Genomic DNA, 10,000 nt, shown 5'->3' with positions numbered 1-10,000 from the left:
AACGTGCTGGAGAGGAGGGAGGGAGGGAAGGAGGGAGACTGGTACTTTCTAGACGCTTTCCAACCTTTTCTAAATCCTCCTTCGCCTTCTCATATTCATTCAAACAAACGAATGCCTGTAGAGACACAAATAGAAAAACTCGCCATCTGAACCAGGTTCACAATACGGTATTCATTCTCTTTGTTTTTTTGGTGTTAAACTTTGGAATTCATTAGCTCTTGATGTAAAGCAGATTATTCCCTTTTTCTAGATTCCGTCAAAACACCAAGAACTCTATGACTGACCGGTATAAAAATGATACTGATAATTAATTAGCTTCATTTTATACATAATTCACATTTTCCCGCGCTTTGTGTCGGCTACGTGTAATTACTTCGACTTTTGATTGGTTTACTGGATTGTCTCCGTGCTTTTTGATTGGCCAAAGTAATTACTTTGTTTCTGGTTTTACAACTCGATTGAAACTCGCTCTATTGTTGAAAATTGGAAGAAAATGATTACTTCGTATTAGATGTCAAAACTGGGCGTGCATCTAATGGGCCATTTCCCCGTTCATGTCTGCCTCCTGTTCAAAGCGAGTCTAAGTGCAAAGTTTTTGTGATGGTAATTACTTCTGCTTTACATCTGAATGAAAACTTCACACTTAGACTCGCTTTGAACAGGAGACAGATATGAACTCGAAAATGGCTTATTGTTTGCGTTTCTGGACATAAGTGAGGGTCTTCGTGAGCTTTAAATATTAAACCAATCGAAATTCGTTTTGTGTTAATTTGAAAACATTTATAAGTTTCGTATATATTCATTAAAAATAAGTTGATATTGTAAAAAGTGACTCATTTAACTGGCATTTTAAAAGTAAGGATATAAAAATGAGAAAAAAACAAAAAAACCCAATCTGTGGTTAAAGGCCGTATTTGAATCTAGAGCATCCACAAGCAAATTCAACATCTTAAAGCCCCTGATGTTACATGTTGAAACTCTTAGCTAAAACTTGTGTGCAACGGAGATGCGAGACAAGTTTCAGGTTAGGCATTGTACCGGCTAACATGGTCGGTTTCGTGAAACTTTTTTTGAACTTCCGTTGCGAGAAAAGTTTCAAGAAAAGTAGAACCACCTACTTCTGCAACGGTGGCAGCAATCGCAGTGGTGATAAAAACAGGAGTTTCCCCGTGTAACAACACTTTGTGAAACTGGTCCCGCTCGGTCTTGTTACGCTACGCAGCGTAAGCCAATCAGAAACCGGCAGAAACACTTTAACATCACCTTCAACGAGAACGAACCAGTTTCGACCTTTCATGTTACACGGTGCAACGCCTTCTGAGACTCGTTTTGCCGCGCCGTTTCACACAAGTTTCAGTTAAAAGTCTCAACGTGTAACAGCGGCTTAAACGACGAGGCCAAGCCAAACTATTCTAAGAATGTCGCTTCTACGTTGCAAAACAATTCAATAGGGAGTTTAAGCAATGACAACGGCGACGGCAACGAGAACGTCATCTCAAAATATAAATTTGCGTTATTTTAATCGCTTCGTGACTATTTCAACGTTTTTAATATGACAAGGGTGTGGTCGGAACGCCACTCCATTTTAGGAGAGAAAATGAAAATTTATCCTCAAGTGCTGACGTTCTTCATAAAACCTCAAACTTGACTATTTCACGTTGTTGTTTTGCTGACGACGGCAAAGAAATGGACAAAAGTGAAAACCGCACGTGCAGGGCGTGCAAAGCTATTGTTTTTACCCACTAAATATGCAAATTCCTGACGTTCTCGTTGCCATCGCCGTTGTCGTTGCTTAAGCTTTCTAATAGTTACGCAAGGACGACTCGACGACGGCTACGAGAACGTTGTCTAAAAATATTATTTCCTGTTACTGTAATAATTTTGCGATTGCTCCAAGTCGCTTGGCAAGGAGAATATGAATCCACATTGTCAGAATAAAATTGGTGAGAACGGTGTGGATATTTAGAGAGAAAATTGAAAATTGATCGTCAGGTGCTCGCGTCCTCCACATGACCTCAACTTTGATCATTTCACGTCGTTGTCAAGACGAGAACGGCAAAGAAATGTATCAAAATGCAAAACGCACGTGCAGAGCGTGCAGAACTATTGTTTTTGCTAATTAAACCCATTGTTTTGTTGCGTTCTCGTAGCCGTCGTCGTCGTCGTCGTCCTTGCTTGCTCCCCAATATTTCTTTACTAAAACATTTCCTACAAGATTCTTTACCAGGAAAAAGCAGACCCTTACGTTTTCGGAAGGGATATTTGTGTAATTTTTGGCACTTGAAAAGGTCACCTAGCAGTTTCGGAGGAGGAAATGGTCGGGTTGGAAGTCCTTAGAAGATAGTAACGTTCAGCTAGCAATTTCTGAAATGAACATATATCGTTCCATAAAATTCTCAGTTTTCAGCTAAGATGTCCGAAGAGATCAAATTTCTCCAGGTGATAAAAACATCTCTTTAGACAGTCTGGAGCCTAGAAATCTCACTCAAATTTTGCTTGTTGGGTGCCCTTGACTTGAGTTTACTTGCAACGGTCCCACATCAATACATAATAAAAGCTTCACAACCACTCGTCAATCAATCCACTGTTAAATTGACATTGTGTGAACTTACCTGGCCTCTTCTGAAGAGAGACTTAAGATTTGTGGGTGACATTGCAAGTACCTATAAAGGAATAAACGCGTGGTCAGACCCATGAAACTACAGTAACAATAATAGGGAGCTTAAGCAACGACAACGGCGACGGCAGCGAGAACGTCACGAATTTGCATATTCAGTGGGTAAAAACAATAGCTTTACACGCCCTGCACGTGCGGTTTTCACTTTTGTCCATTTCTTTGCCGTCGTCAGCAAAACAGCAACGTGAAATAGTCAAGTTTGAGGTTTTATGAAGAACGTCAGCACTTGAGGATAAATTTTCATTTTCTCTCCTAAAATGGAGTGGCATTCCGACTGGTGTCATCTTGAGGAAATACCACACCCTTGTCATATTAAAAACGTTGAAATAGTCACGAAGCGATTAAAATAACGCAAATTTATATTTTGAGATGACGTTCTCGTTGCCGTCGCCGTTGTCATTGCTTAAGCTCCCTAATGAAGGGTAAAAGGAGACACGGGTGGCAATAGAAGAGAGAGAAACAATATAAATGAATAAAAACACGTAGTAATCGTAACAATGACATGGCTGATCCAGTCATATTTATGGGTCTGTCTTATTGTCATATTATGTCGCAGGCTCCTTGCCTATCCGTTTTGGAAGACATTTTGCATTGAAGAGGACTTTGTGATTGCATATATGAGTGGATACCTTTCTCCTTCTAGCTTAGTAATGAGTCAAATGATTATCATTGGTTTGCTACGTTTTACGGCACATTGAACTGAGAGCCTCAGAAGTACCATGGAGAAAATGGCCAATTATGTTCACTTTTACAATGTAGTAGAGAAACGTGGTCAGACCCATGGAACTACAGTAACAATAATGAAGGGTAAAAGGAGACACGGGTGGCAATAGAAGAGAGAGGAACAATATAAATGAATAAAAACACGAAATTTAACTTTAGTAATCGTTACAATGTACATGGCTGATCCAGTGATATTTATGGGTCTGTCTAAATTGTCATAATGTCACAGGCTCCTTTGCATTGCAGAGGACTTTGTGATTGCATATGAGTGGATCCCTTTCTCCTTCTAGCTCATTAATAAGTCAAATGATTATCATTGGTTTGAGTACTACGTTTTACGGCACATTGAACTGAGAGCCTCAGAAGTACCATGAAGAAAATGGCCAATTATATTCACTTTTAGTAGAGAAACGAAAAACATTCATATGCTTGAAAACGTTAGTAGCCTTAAATGTTAAAAAGTGGTCGACTTCAAGCACTTTTTGCACCCATTAAAAGAAGAATAACTGTAAGGCAAAAAAATCATGTAAATTAAACATAAAATGAATGCAACTTAATTGAAAGAGTTAGGATTCAATACCGGATGTTTCGACGCTCCTAGCTTAAGTGTCTTCTTCAGGGGTGATCTACAGTGTAAAGCTGTTTTCTGGAGCTAAACTAAACTTTTCCACAAAATACTTGAGGGCATGACCTTTATTAAGTCCTAAAAGACAAGCTGCAACAATTACTTAACAATAAAATATTTCTAACCTTTGTACAGTTTTCAGCAACAAATTCAAACTGTTCAAGCTTTCCCTGGCATGCTGCTAAATTTAGGAGGCACGACACTCTTAGTTGTTCAAACTCATCTTTGCTATCGTCAGGTAATTTGTCACCAATTAAGATAAGCTGCTTCAAAGCCTGGCTATACCGTCTGGATGCACTAAGTCAATTGCTGGCCTGTAAGAGATTTGAAGACGGATGCAAAGATTTTTGTTTTAATTTTTGTATTTGGGAGCTTTACATTACTTTTACTAATGCCAAGAAGCTACATGTATTTAAATGGAAGGCTATAATTTTATTGCTTATCACCTCTGATCAACAAAATTTTCTCAGAAATCATCCCAAATGTATCGTGTTGTTTTTTGAAATTTGCATTGAACTTTCACTTTTTTATTCACATTGAAAGATGGGAAAAGCGGTCATAGTTTGATTCATGACCAAGCAATGGAGGGGAATGGACCCGATGCCGGGTTGACATCACATATTACTTAGCATCGCTGTTTTCAAAGTACTATCACAATGCACAGCAGTAGGTGATGTCAACCCAGTAATAAACCCACTCCTCCTCCTTGTATGGTCATACAATGTAGATCAAATTACATGTCAACCATTTTTTTTCCACTTTTATGAAGAGTGACTTTGAAGGAGAGTGTTTAGCACGCCAAATGATTAGTGTTAACTAAACAAGTGAAGAGAATTGTTGAGAGGAAAGGAATGTTTGAGGTGATAGACACTTTAATCATTAATAGGCAGTGGTAAGACCCTTTTGTCCTGAAATATTATTTGTCAAATCAAGTAAAATGTTTGAGTGCAATAAACAAATGTTGAGGAAAATTAGACAAAAAAAAACTACAATTTTATATGTCAGAACGTTATTCATGAGCCTTTAAACTAGGATTCAAGGAGACGGGAGTGGTGAACTGAAGCAAAAATAAATGGAATGACAGGCAAACGTTTGTAAAGAAGAGTAGGGAGAAGATATGAAGGAGGTGGGGAGGGGAGGAAAGAGGAAGAGAGAAGAGTTAAAAAATTGTTTGCAGGGAAAAAGGGAAAAAAACGATAGAAAACTGGAGAAACATTAAGCATTCTGAATTGAGCTTTAGTCAGACATTAATTAATAGGGTTAGCTAGGGAAAGTTTAATTCTAATAAATAAACATAATTTATACCTTAAAGCAGTCTGTTCCTTTGGCTTTGTGGTGCTTTGCAACTGTTACCTTTTCTTCTGGAGTAGTATGCCATGGGTCTTTTGACTGCAATAATAAAAAAAAGAATTACAGAAATCGATCAAAATTGTGTGACTGTATAGCAATTAAAAAGGTGGTCAAAAGGAGAACAACATTATCCACTGCATAAATCCCCAATAAGCAGTCAAGTGTGTGATGTCTATTATCAGATGATCTCTGGCAGGTTCACTGGCATCAAAGCCAACCTACACCACTGTATGAAGAGGAGAAAGGAGGAAGACAGAAATAAGCCCAGCTAATCAATTTTACTTGCAGTCTTGAGGATGAAATTATGAAGGGCATGGCTCAACAAGATCAGGCCAAAGGAATATATAAGGCACCTCAACCAGTTGCTACATATGGCTATTGCCCATTAAATTGATGAGGAGGGAAACTTGATTACCTGGAAGAAAGCCCGTTTGAGAATGACTAAAACTCAGCCTACATGCCATGATGCATTGCACTTTACTACAGGTTGAGGTGGATGGCAGGGATGACCACTACACTTGAGTCTGCATCCCTGTTAACTCAGGGACAAGTGAGGAAATGTGTTATACATTTCTCTACAATGTCATACTTTTGATGTAAAGGGGATAAGAAGAAGAAGAAGGAAAAGACGAGATTAAATAAGAATAAGAACGAGAGCAGTGATTCTCCATGGACAAGTCAAGCAATTGCCTCTTATAAACACATGAACCATTCTGAGGCTACCAAGGGAGCCTGAATTTTTTGGCTACCACTGGATTCGAACCCATGATCTCTGCGATGAATGTGCAATGCCATGACAGTACCAACTGAGATCATTCGTTCCTGTGAAGAACTCTATGAAAATGAATGCATATTTGAAGTGCGGGTAATATAGACTAATTACTAGAGAAACGATCCTTGCAGTATAATGGCTGGACATTTTAAGCAATTGTTTCTTATAGACACCTGACAAATACTGTTATAAATGCCTGCAGGTGGATTCACCAAGTCCTTCACAGGAACAAAATAAGCCCAAGAAATTGACCTGGTCCCGGCTGACTGGCTTCATAGCTCAGTTGGCAGAGCAATGCACTAGCATAATAGAGGACATGGGTTCGAATCCTGCTGGCACTGGAGTGACCTGCCTTTTTTATTCTAATAAGAGACAATTGTTGTTTAAATTGCCTATAGCCCACACTTCAAATATACATTCATTTCTTCAAAAATATTTGAAGAAACTTGGTAGTGTTCTACATTAATTTAATTCTTACAGCTACATGCATATTTTCCAGTGGATGATGCTATCCACCCTGGGGTACATAGAGAGTAGCCTAAAGGGGAGATAGGCCTTTGGTATTGGGTGATACAAAGACTGAAACAATATTAATAATGTTCTCCTTGCAATAAAGTACTAGTCGCTAAGAATTGTGTCAATACTGATCTACCTTTAAAAATGAAAGGAGCTCAATTTCACACCACAAGTCACCATCCGAAAAACTGGCAAATTCCAGGTTACCATTTTCCTTTTTGTAGGGTATGGCACAGACTTCCTTGGTGTGCATGCATTCTAAACATTTGTCAATGGTCTCTGAAAACTCATTGTCTCCTGGAAAAAAAAAATTATAATTTATAAAATCAGTCATTATTTTACAGTGAAGAATATATCTTTCAATGGTTTTTCATACAATACAGCTTTAATACATATAGGACAAGATTTGTATGATCATTCTACCTTAAAATCAAAAGAGCTGCAGCTTCCCACTATTTCACACACTCCATTTGTGGTGTTTGTGGATATCATTCATTGACCAAATGAAGAAATATTGGAATAATGTGTAAGGAAACCCTTGTAACCATGGCACATACATGTAGTGATACAAAGAGTTGGATTTTGGTGCATCTGAAGGAGGCAATGAAGCAAGTGCATGGTGGCTGCCACATAGAGATGGACCACAACACAATAAAATCCTTGCCCCAACCTCTTTGCAATTACACTATGTGGATTCTTTAATATCCAATGGTGTAATATAACAACAAGGGTTGCAACAAGGGCCTATGTGTGTATATTCATTTATTACCTGAGAGGAATGTCAAGATTTTAGAAATTCAGATTGATGAACATTACTTAAACAGCAACCAAAACATGGGTGTGTACCTTCATGAGAAGACTTAAAAAATCTCACCATTTACATGTAAGTAAGTGTCACGTTTCTCAAGGTAGTCTTTAGATATCGCCTTACGATGCTCAGTCTTGCTCAGACTGGGTACTAATGAAAACCATGAGGTGTGCGATAGTCTTTGCACATCTGACATATGTCGTCATTCAAAATGGTGCAGAAAATACAGACAGCAGACGAAAAAAAAATCTCCAAAAAGGTTACCCTAGAAACCATAGGACACCCAAGATTATGAACTGCATTCTCCTTCATCAAACGCAATTAAGTTAGAACTTTCTCCTCAATTATTTTAAGACCCTCAGTGTTTATCCAGACGGGGTAAGGAATTGCTACCTCCTGCATGGTAATCTGATATACTCTGCCACCCTGGCCAATCAAAATTTGCTTGTAGACTATTTAACATAATGTCCATCTACTCTGGGATTCATGAATTGACCCCCATTTAATCTATTTTCAATTTAACTGGTGCAAACATCTGTGCCCCTTGGACACTGTGTTCCATTTTAATCTGCACCCCTCTTCCCACCCCCCCCCCCCTCCCTCCCCCCCTCCAGCCCCCTGCAGGTACTGGAAAGCATTTTTTTGAATTATTTAGTTTTCCTTGTCCTGTAAATTTTGCTTTACGTAAGCTGTGCTCCGATACCTGCAGAAGGAAGAGGTCAAGAAACAGTTTCATCAAAGAGGCTGCCAAAATTTAAATCTCAAATGCACCGATAAAGTGACTCTTCCGATTTTAGGGGCTGCAGGTAAAAAAAAAAGTGGGTAAGGTAAGCTTACAGAATAAATTAATATTTCGCCTTATGAAAGCACACTACGACACACTAAATTTAGAAATTTCTCTTTAGAATGGCCTACATATTTACCTTCGCCGATCACAAAATCTTTTTCGCTTGTATGTGACACAGAATCATCTTGATAAAATATTTTCAGTTTTACTATACAAAGACAAAATTATATTAACACTTGAGAAAATCATGCTTACATAGCTACATGCAGACCAATGATATGTTGCCAAAACTAATTCTCTCATCAAGACGTTTTGAGCGACCAAATTAAAAACGCAAAGAAAAAGAAAAGACAAAATAACAAATAACCTTTGCACAAGGAGCCGTAGTTAGGTGTTTCTAATCCAATTCCTTTTCGAATTATAGTTCTTGGGAACGCGAAGGCACCACTATCGTCCACCATATTCCACCTTTATCATCCGCCATTTTGGAATCTTCAAAGCTTTCATTTGATTGGCTTTTGGAAAGAAAGTTGGCCAATAGCAATTGACGTTTCACGTCCTGTAAAATCGAAACAACATGCAGACTTCCCAAGAAAGAGTAAATTTCCGCAGATTTTATGGCTGAAACGAGCTGTGAATATGGTCCGGCATTTGGACATCAATTAACGTGTTTAAGCATCCTTTTGAGAAAGTTACTCGCGCTTACTTCAAGAAGGTAATGAAGTTGCCCCTGTCGATCGGTGTCCATGCCTTGTTAATTTCTCTCAGTCACTTTAAGCTCGGTGTCTGACGTTTGCAGACTGCAGACTGCAGACTAACCCTAAATCACAATTATTGAAAGCTAACCGTTTTAAAATGGGTTCTTAGACTTAAATACTGTTTATCAGCGCTATTTGAAATGGATGCTTAGACTTAAATACTGTTTATCAGTGCTATTTGTAGCAGTCTGCAGTCTGCAAATGTCAGCTAGACACCGCTTTAAGCATAATAGGCTTATTGCATTTCCTTTTCCATAATTAACAACTTCGCTATGGAAAGTTGTGACGACTCGGGCTGAAATGAAATTCTAAACTGCTTTTCAAGGGTGGACATGTTGTTTTTTAATTTAGCAAGCTCTAGAGATTAAGGATTGCTAGGTTGGGGACACTCTGAGGGCTTCATTATTTTTTACTAGTGTTTTCTAAAGAAATCACCTCATTATACAAGCACCTGACAACTGCAGCAAATCTTAATAACTATTCATAAAAGATTGAATAATTTGGCAACTCTCGATTCATATTCATATCAAGATTGACATTAAGGTAGCTAAAAGAAGGTAAACATTCTTACATGGTTATTAATAATTATTGTCCAGTGTTGTCTTGTTTCTGACTTGCCAACCTGATGCAAAATTGAATTTTTAGCCCTAAAGGAAATGTGGGTGGGGGATCGGACTGGTGATGGATTTATATACCATACATATCACATGCAGTCTCATGGTGGTTTCAGCTCCAACTTGTGTATACCCGAAAAAATTCGCCAAAATACCCAAAATTTATCCAAATATACGCAAAATTAATGTAACATTGTATACTGTATACCTGAAATTCAAAGAAAGTGCTATAACCGAATACCAGTATTGAAGCTGCAATATACCCTATACCCGATTTAAAAAGCCCCTGTATACCATATACCCAAAACCCTGGCCAACCCTGTGAGTGTTGATTACCAGGATTTAAGGTTGTAAGGCGGGCCTATGGTTC

General features: G+C 38.4%; 1 pseudogene; it reads right to left on the bottom strand.

Moving 5' to 3' along the window:
• The window catches only part of LOC138042144 (FK506-binding protein-like), a 10,688-nt pseudogene extending 1,923 nt beyond the window's left edge, over positions 1–8,765 (bottom strand).
• Between the last annotated feature and the right edge of the window lie 1,235 nt (positions 8,766–10,000).

The sequence above is a fragment of the Montipora capricornis genome, chromosome 3 (genome assembly GCF_036669925.1).
Source record: "Montipora capricornis isolate CH-2021 chromosome 3, ASM3666992v2, whole genome shotgun sequence".
In the NCBI taxonomy this organism is placed as follows: domain Eukaryota; kingdom Metazoa; phylum Cnidaria; class Anthozoa; order Scleractinia; family Acroporidae; genus Montipora; species Montipora capricornis.
The sequence above is the reverse complement of the archived record's forward strand: the minus strand, read 5'-3'. Positions and strand labels throughout refer to the sequence as shown.